The sequence below is a fragment of the Petaurus breviceps genome, unplaced genomic scaffold (assembly GCF_028583685.1).
Source record: "Petaurus breviceps papuanus isolate PSGF00001 unplaced genomic scaffold, PetGlider_PUasm1.0 90842, whole genome shotgun sequence".
NCBI lineage: Eukaryota > Metazoa > Chordata > Mammalia > Diprotodontia > Petauridae > Petaurus > Petaurus breviceps.
The window spans coordinates 4,962,166-4,971,489 of record NW_027187358.1 but is presented as its reverse complement, the minus strand read 5'-3'; the positions used below and the strand labels follow the sequence as shown (position 1 = coordinate 4,971,489).

Below are 9,324 nucleotides of genomic sequence, written 5' to 3'. Positions count from 1 at the left end.
ATCTTTCAATTGTCACACTGTCCTTATGCCCACCAACTATGTGCAGACCCATCCCAGTACTGTTTCTTTTTAGTGTTTCAGTCCTTATGGAGATAATTTCTCACCTGCTGCACACTCTTTGTGTGAGGGAAAAAAAAAAGCACAGTTGTGCCCAGAGTCTTTTTTCTCCCAATTTTTAAAACATCTTTTATTTGAAGTTTTGAGTTCCAAATTCTATCCCTCCCTCTCTTCCTCCCCTCTCCCCTTCCTGAGACAGTAAGCAATCATATATAGGTTATACATGTGCAATTTTGTAAAACATTTCTATATTAGTCATTTTGTACAAGAAGATTCAAATAAAAGAAAAAAATATCAGTTCTTTCTCTGGAGGTTGATGGTATGCTTCATCATTACATTAGTCCTTTGGGATTGTCTTGAATCATTGTATTGGTGAGAATTCATGCCGTTATTGTGTATAACATTCTCCTGGTTCTGTTCACTTCACTTTGCATCAGTTCATTTAAGTCTTTCCAGGTTTTTCTGAAATCATCCTGCTTGTCATTCCTTATAGCACAATAATATTCCATTACAATCATATACTACATAGCTTGTTTAGCCAATTCCCCAATTGATGGATATTCCTTTGATTTCTATAGTCACCACAAAAAGATCCACTATAAATATTTTTGTACAAATAGATCCTTTCCCCATTTTGTGTATGTCTTTGGGCCCCAGAGTCTTGAAGCTCAGCGGTAAGAAGTTCCCAAGTCCTCCATTACCTAAGAAACCTCCAGACAAAAATACAGAGGAAACAGTGAAGCCCCTTCACTGGGGAGAGGCCAGGACATGATGAAGAGAAAGGAGACTCTGAGTCAAACATATCAGACTGCAGGGACCAAGTCTGGCAAAACACTTCCATCCTTTGGGAAGGACAGCTCTCAGCATCCCCTACTTACCTCATTACAGGATTCTCAGCTCTTTCCTTTCCTCCACATTAACCAAAAACCTGTCTCCCACAGGATATAAGAACAGCAGAAGTTTTCAAAGGGAATGTAGTCCCTCAAAAAAACCCTCATGTGCTTTTAAACAGATTTATTACCTACAAGTTAGAGTGACCCAGCTTCTAGAGGCAGATGTTTAGCCAAACAGACAAATAAAAGCAAAAGCAATCTTTAAAAAAGCAAAAAAAAATGTTTCTCCTTTTTTAAGGTCTGTGAGAGCCTATTTGTTCATTCTTCCATTCAATGGAAGAGGCAGAAGAATATGATGAAAAGAAAGATGGGTTCAAGAAGATCTGGGCTCATCCTTTGACACATAGCAGTTAAGTTACTTAGCCAGTCAGTACCCAAGGTATTGCTCCAATAAATTAAAGCCAAGGTACCCAGTAGTGGAGGGAATTTCTTCACCAGAAGAAATCATAGATCTGGACCAAAAATAAACATTTTAAAAATTTCAGCAATTATAAAACCAAAGACATGGAGGTAGAAAGGAATGTAGAGATCATGGAATCCAACCCACTAGATCAAAGATACAGAAACTGAGGGGCAGCTAGATGGCACAGTGAATAGAGCACTGGCCCTGGAGTGAAGAGGACCTGAGTTCAGATCCGTTCTCAGACACTTAACACAAAAACTAGCCATGTGACCTTGGGCAAGTCACTTAACCCCAATTGCCCTACCTTCCCCCTCCAAAAGCAAAATAAATAAGGAAACTAAGGTACAGAAAGGTTATTTGAAGCTAGAGGCCCACAACTATGCAAGGTTGTATTTGTGTGTGGGCACATAGTAGATGAGAAGAGGGGGGTGCAGAAAGACAAGAGAAGTCGTGGTGGTGGTGGTGGTGGTGGTAGTAGTAGTAGTAGTAGTAATAGTGATAGTAGGTAGCTGTGGTAGTAGTAATAATAAAGCTAACATTTACATAGTACTTACTATGAGCCAGGCACTGTGCTAAGCACTTTACATTATCTCATTTAATCTTTGCAACAACCCTGGGAGGTAGGCGCTATTAGTATCATCCCCATTTTTGCAGATGAAAAAAATGAGGCAGATAGAGTTTAAGTTACTTACCCAGGATCACACAGCTAGTAAGTGTCTGAGGCTGGATTTGAACTTGGGTCTTCCTGACTCCAGGCAGAGCAATATTCAGTAAGGTCCCTGATAGATAACCTAGGTTGTTTTCCCCCTATTGTCTTCATTAATTAATGGATCCAGGAAATTAAGGCTAGAACCACTGGTGAAGCTGCCTGGCCACTCAAATATGAAAGCATCCTACAGGAGTGGACACCTCCTGAGGCTTGGCTTGTATGCTGACTACAGCACACTCCTATGGGGCCTTCACTCAACTGAACCAATGTTATATCCTTGCTGAATAGCCTTTCAGTGATATTGTTAAGTGAATCTCTCATTTTTTTTCTGAATTTAGATGGCCCATGAGAATCTCATTTTGTTCCAACCCTGGACACAGAACCGCTGAAGAGGTCTGAGTCAGGTCTGTAGGAGGCAAATAAGTGCTGCAGTGGATACAGAACTTGGGCTAGAGACAGGAAGACCTGAGTTCAAACCCAGCCTCAGATACTTCTTAGCTGTGTGACCTTGGGCAAATCACTTAACCTCTGGCTGCCTCAGTTTCCTCTACAGTAAAATGGGAAAAATAACACACTCCACCTTCATTGATGTGAAGATCAATGAGATAATATTTGTAAAGTGCTTAGCAGAGTGCCCTGCACACAGTGGGTGCTTAATAAATGTTTATGCCCTTCTAAGAAAAGATGGCAAATGTATTGCCTCTGCCCTAGAGGGGCTTACAGCCTAATTGGGGAAATAAGGCATAAGAACACAGAGACAAAGAACAAGAAAATTGTTCCAAGTTCAGATACAACCAAATGTGAGGCTGTATATAGTACATATGAGAGAGAGAGAGACAGAGAGAGAGAGAGAGAGACAGAGAGAGAGAGAGAGACAGAGAGACAGAGAGAGAGAGAGACAGAGAGAGAGAGAGAGAGAGAGAGAGACAGAGAGAGAGACAGAGAGAGAGACAGAGAGAGAGAGAGAGAGAGAGGGAGGGAGGGAGGGAGGGAAAGAGAGAAAGAGAGAGGGAGGGAGAGAGAGATTTCTGAAATAATTCAAAGGAAAGGAATTCATTGTAAAGCAGTGTAATCAGGAAAGGCCTCATGGAAAAGGTGAGTCTTTAGATCCGCCATCTTTGAAAGACGTCTAGGCTCTGGTATGAGGCCCTAAAGAGGAAGATTCAGGAACAGTGATAAAATGATTCAAGGGGTGGCCATATGTGGGTAGGGGTCCAAGGGAAGATAGAGGTGGGAAATTGAGGTAAGAAGTAAAGAAAATAGAAGATGAAAGCAAATGACCTAGCTCTTCATTCACTGATCCTTGTATTTTTGAAAGTTTTAGAGAAACAGTATGGAAAGAAGAGGTCAGACTCTTGCCAAGTCTGACATCTTCTCCACCTTGGGGATATTTTTTTCCCTTAGACAAAGCATTTTGAAGAATCCAGGGCCCTGGCAGCTCTCGGCCTCTGATGAAGCCAACTCCTTAGGACTGAAGCCCCACCCATTCCCACCAGGCCGGGGTCACAAACTATTCATGATTTTACAGCATTATAGAAACTCAAAGCTAGAACAGACCTAAAGGGCTATATGGGCCAGCCTCATTCCTGAACAAGAATTTTCCTCCACAAATATATATGTATGTATGTATGTATATGTGTGTATATATGTATGTGTATATATACATACCTACGTGTGTGTGTATGTATGTGTACCTGATAAATGGCCATCCAGCTTCTACTTGACTATCTCCAGTTCGGGTAAGCTGGGGGTGGGGTGGGGGGAGCTGTTCTGGAAGCAGATCACTTCATTTCTGACGTCTCTAATTGTTACAAAGCTTTTTCTTACAAGTCTAAATCTGCCTCTTTGCAATTTTCACTCACTGCTCCTGGTCTGGCCCCTGGGGCCAAGCAGAATGGATTTAATACCTCTGCTATGTATCAGCCTTTCAAATACTTAAAGAGAGCTGTTATATTCCTCCTCAAGTCTTTTCATCTCTGGGCTAACCACTACTGTTTCCTTCAACCAGTTCTCATCTGGCATCAGCTCAAGGCCCTTTTGCATCCTGGTTGCCCTCCTTTGGAAGCTCTCCAGCCTATTAATGGCCTTCCTAAAAATGTGATGCCCTTAAATGAACACAGTGTTCCAGATGGGGTCTCACCAAGGCAGAGTACAATGGGACTTTCCAAAGCAACTGGGAATTCCCCTGCCCATGACAAGACAAGAGAGAATCCCAAGGGGAGAAAGGACATACTTTCCTCTTTCTTTTCCTCCTGAGACAAAGGTATAATTGAGAAGAGCACCGTGACTTTGCCTTTATAATTTCAGCCCTAGACACCAGAAATTGTTCCCTTCTGAAATGAAAGTGAGTGGGGACAGGAGGCATGGTAGTACAGTTGGAAGTGTTGACCAGTGAGCACTAAACTTGGAATCACAGGACTTGAGTTCAAGTCTTCCTCATTCTGCCATTTATTCCATGTGTGACTTTGGAGAAGTCACTGACCTCTCTGGGCCTCTGTTTGCTCATCTGTAAAATCAGGGGGTTGGATTGGAAAAGTTATGGGTTTTCTTCTAGTTCTAGATCTATGATCCCTATATAAGGATCATGATGTCATACACCACAAACTCAAAGGGACTCCAGAAATCCAAAGTCCAGGTGCAGGACCCAAGTCCCCACTCTGGGAAAAGGTTTAATAGACGTCGTCATCTTGTCCAGCGCCTTCATTTTACATATGAGGAAATTGAGGTCCAGAGAATTCAGTGACTTCTCTAAGGTTACCTAAGGGAATTGGGGAAGAACCAAGGTGAGAGCACAGACTTGCTGTCTCCTCTTCCACTAGATCATATTTCTTGTCATCTTCATCCTCAGGAACCTTTACGGAATACACTGCACTGCCACACAAGGCTAGACAAAACCTAGAGAGAGGGACAAAGAGCCACGCCGACCTCTTCCCATCCGACCTGAACCATGGGAGTTGGTGGATTTCTAGGACCCCAGCACTACTTTTCCTCTTCCCCCTCCTGCATGACCTTAGGTAACTCTCTTTCCCTCTCTGAGCCTCAGTTTTCCTATCTGTAAAATGAATGAGGTTGGAATCAATGACTCTAAAGTCAGAGGACTTCTTCCTACTCTAAATTTATGAAACCTTTTCCCAGAAAAGGGGACCAGCTCCTGGACCTGAATTGTGGAGACTTTCCCAAATGAGAAAGAATGAAAATATAAGAGCAGAGAGTCAAGAAAATAATGAACTGAGAGTCAGGAAACCTGGGTTCTAGCCCTGGGGCCACTACTGACTAAGTCACCTTGGCCATAGACTAAACCTCAATTGACCTCAATTTCCTTATCAATCAATCAAAAAGCATTTATTAACTACCTACTATATGCTAGGCCCTGTGCTAAACACTAAAGATTCAAAGAAAAGTAGCAACAATTCATGTCCTCACGGAACTCATTCAATAGCGAAAAACAACTTGAAAATAACTACGTGCACACAAAATACATACAGAGTAGATGGAAGGTAATGTCAGAGAGGAGGGCTGCTAGTGGAGCTGGGGGAATCCGGGACAGAAGGACGGATTTGAGTGGAGTCTTGGAGGAAGGCAGGAATTCCAAAAGATGGAGGTGAGGAGGGTCATCAGAATATTGATACTTCCATACCGACCTCACAAAAGGGCTGTTGGAGGAGTTGTGGGAATACAGGCATACTAATGCATTGTTGTTGGAGCTGTGAATTAGTCCTGCCATTCTGGAAAGCAATTTGGAACGATACCCCCAAATTTCACTAAACTATACCTATTCTTTGACCCAGCTATACCCCTTCCAGGCCAATACCCCAAATAGAACAAAGAAAGGGGAATAGGACCCATTCATGCAAATATATGTGTGTGTGTGTATGAATTTATATAGTAGCAACATTGTAAAGACAAACAATGCTAAGAGACATGAAAACTCTCGTCCATGCAATGACCAACCATGATTCCAGAGAAACAATAATGAAACATGCTACCCACCTCCAGAGAGAGAAAACTCAAGATGCAGAATGATACATACATTTTCAGACATAGCCAAAATAATAACAAGAAGAAAGGAATTATGAATATGAATGTGTTATACAATGACTCCAGTAAGGAAATTAATTTGGAAGTGAGGTTGTTGTTTTTTTAGGACAAAAGTATATTTATACATTTGATTCAAGAGTAGAAAGTAAAATGATGCATTCTGTCCAGGAGCTTTATTAAAGAATTTGAACCTTAAAAAGTAACAATTATCAGTTATGACAAAAATGACTAATTCCTAATTTATAAGATGACTTTCACTTTTAAAATATCATAGCTTGAAACCTCTTTTATAATATCATTCACTACAGTGTGAAAATAAGGAAAAAGAGAACCTATTCCAAAGGGAGTTTTTTATTTAAGAATTTTTTCCAATTACATGTAAAGATTGTTTACAACATTGATTTTTATGAGATTTTGAGTTCCAAATTTTTCTCCCTCCCTTCCTTCCTTCCTTTCCCACTCCCCAAGACAGTAAGCAATCTGATATAGGTTATATATGTACAGTCATGTTAAACATGGGTTTTTCATTCTGATATCTCAGACACTGCTTATTTCCTCTCTAGGTGACCTAAAAGAAGAGGAAAGAGTTCCAGAGGAGATGCAAAATCTTCCATGTACATGAATGACACACATCGTGTTTATAGGCAAGAGAAAGAATGATTAGGGTATAGGGGTGGGGAATGTTGGGCCTCAAGGCCATGTATGGCCTTCTAGGTCCTCAAGTGTTGCCTTTTGACTGAATCCAAACTTCACAGAAAAAATCCCCTTACTAAAAGGATTTGGGGTGGGGCGGGGGGGCTAGGTGGCACAGTGAATAGAGCACCAGCCCTGGAGTCAGGAGTACCTGAGTTCAAATCCGGCCTCAGACATTTAACACAAAAACTAGACATGCAACCTTGAGCAAGTCACAACCCCAACTGCCCTCCAAAAAGCAAAAAAAAAAAAAGATTTATTCTGTAAAACTTGGACCCAGTCAAAAGGCACAAAGATCTAGAAGGCTACATGTGGCCTCAAAGCCACAGGTTTTTCACCCCTGGTTTAGGAAATCATCAGCTAGATTTGTAAGAATTCTCAACTATTTCACATTCAGAACTACTGTATGAATACTAAGAATATATCGGGGAATGGTGAAATCTTAAGTGATGACATTCAAGAGTCAACTCTTTCCCACTGACATATACACAAAAATGTATGTACATATGTGTGTTTGTATGTATGGATATATAATGTCAGGAAAATAAGAATATATATTATACATTACATATATAATGTGTTTACATGTAATAATATATGTTATTTATGTTTATATTTATAATATTTTTATAATGTATGTAACATATATTTGTATATATTCATTTATGTGAGACAGGAAGACTCATATTCCTGAGTTCAAATTGACCTCAGACACTTACTGAGTGACCCTGGGCAAGTCACTTAACACTATTTGCCTCGGTTTCCTCATCTGTAAAATGAGCTAGAGAAGGAAACAGCAAACCACTCCAGTGTCTTTGCCAAGAAAACCCCAAATGGGGCCACAAAGAGTCAGACACTACTAAAAAACCACGAAACAACAACAAAACACCCTGTAGGTGGTACTAGAATCAGGAAACCTTGAGTTCAAATCCAACCTTAGACACTTACTAGCTGTGTAACCCTAGACAAGGCACTTAACCTTTCTCAGCCTCAGTTTCCTCATTTGTCAAATCAAGATAATAATAGCACTTACTGCCAGAGCTATTACGATCAAATGAGATAATATTTATAAAGCATTTAGCACAGTGCCTGACACAGAGAAGCTGAATAAATGCTTGTTTCCTTCCTTTACTTGCTTTCTCTGCCACAACCATGTCCTCACCCTCTAATCCAACCTCAGTTTATTTCTGCAACAGTTTCTCTTTTCTTAGATTTTTTTTCCTTTGGCTCCACATGCACAAGTAACATATCTTGAGGTAAGGAAGAAGCATCCAATATTATTTCCTTGAATACTCAGTGTTTCCGATATTCAGGCTCTCAGTTCTTTGGGGCTATTTCCCCAGTTTTAGGACATGTATTCAGACTGATATCCATGCCTATGATTCTTCTACGAACTTGGGTTCCATTCTTCAATCCAATTGTTCAGTTTCGTGGTTCAGTTTCATCAAAAATCTCATGAGTTTCACCCTAATGGTGCTGCCAACCTTTTGGTTCAACCCATTGTAACTTGAGCATGGGTAGAAGGAAACTTGAACATGTTTTTAAAGAGAATGTAGAATGATATACAAATGAAAGTTGTTTATGTACATTAAAGATGATAATGATGATAATAGGTTGAATGTTGAGTTTCCTCTAGGAGTCGTTTTCACCCCACCACCTCCCCAGTTTGGTGCTGCTCATGCTTCTATGGGTCTAGAGCTGGAAAAATTAAGAGGGTATCTCATCTTATTCATCCATGAGATCATAGGTTTAGACGAGGAATAAATATTCCTTATTACTCAGAGGTAAACATACAACTCCCTCATTTTACCACTAAGGAAACCAAGGCATATAGAAAGATTAAATTACTTGCCCAAGACCACATAGGTAGTAGGTAAAAGAACTAGGATTTGAACCTAGGTCCTTAGATTTCAAGACTTCTCCCAATGGCATTAACATTAATAAGGACAATCATAGCAACAGCAATTAAAATGGCGATTATAAACAGGATGTGGGTAGATGCAGCTTTCACTGTCCTTAAAAAGCGATCTGGAAGAACCATATGGCCACATTCCCACCTGTGTCTATCGACTCCCCCCCTCCACTGCCATCCCCAGCCCCTTTATCAGAAATAAAGGAGGCCTTGTGCAAAGGGATCCTAGAGAGCCCAGGATAAAATTAGACATGCCAACTTGGCACAGTCTGTCCTGGCCCAGGCTTTTGGCCAAGGCCGCTTTCCTCAAACACCAGTTTTCCAATGAGCCTTACTTACCATCCCTCCTTGAGGCTTGCCAAACATTCCTGGGGAGGTGGCTGGAGGGAATTAAGGGGATGGGGGTAGAGGCTCAGGGTATGATTGACTCTCCGGTTGAGATGATTAGTGCTTTAAATCTGTATCTAGGGGCTGGGACAGGCATCTGGGCAGCGGGACGATGTGTGACAGGGAGAGATACCAGGGAGGAAAAATGGAAAGGCCTGGATGCCTAGAGAATGCCTGTGGAGGAGTTAATGGAGTCAGCACTAGGCCTAGGATTTTTTCAGAGCTTTATAGG

The 9,324-nt window shown here is 41.1% G+C and overlaps 1 long non-coding RNA gene across 1 annotated transcript; it reads left to right on the top strand.

The window, feature by feature from the left end:
- The first annotated feature begins 3,668 nt into the window (after positions 1-3,668).
- LOC138148773 (uncharacterized) lies at positions 3,669-8,391 on the top strand. Its single transcript, XR_011165154.1, has 3 exons — positions 3,669-3,801; positions 4,911-5,076; positions 6,664-8,391. It is a non-coding gene; the product is annotated as an uncharacterized lncRNA (long non-coding RNA).
- Positions 8,392-9,324: the final 933 nt, after the last annotated feature.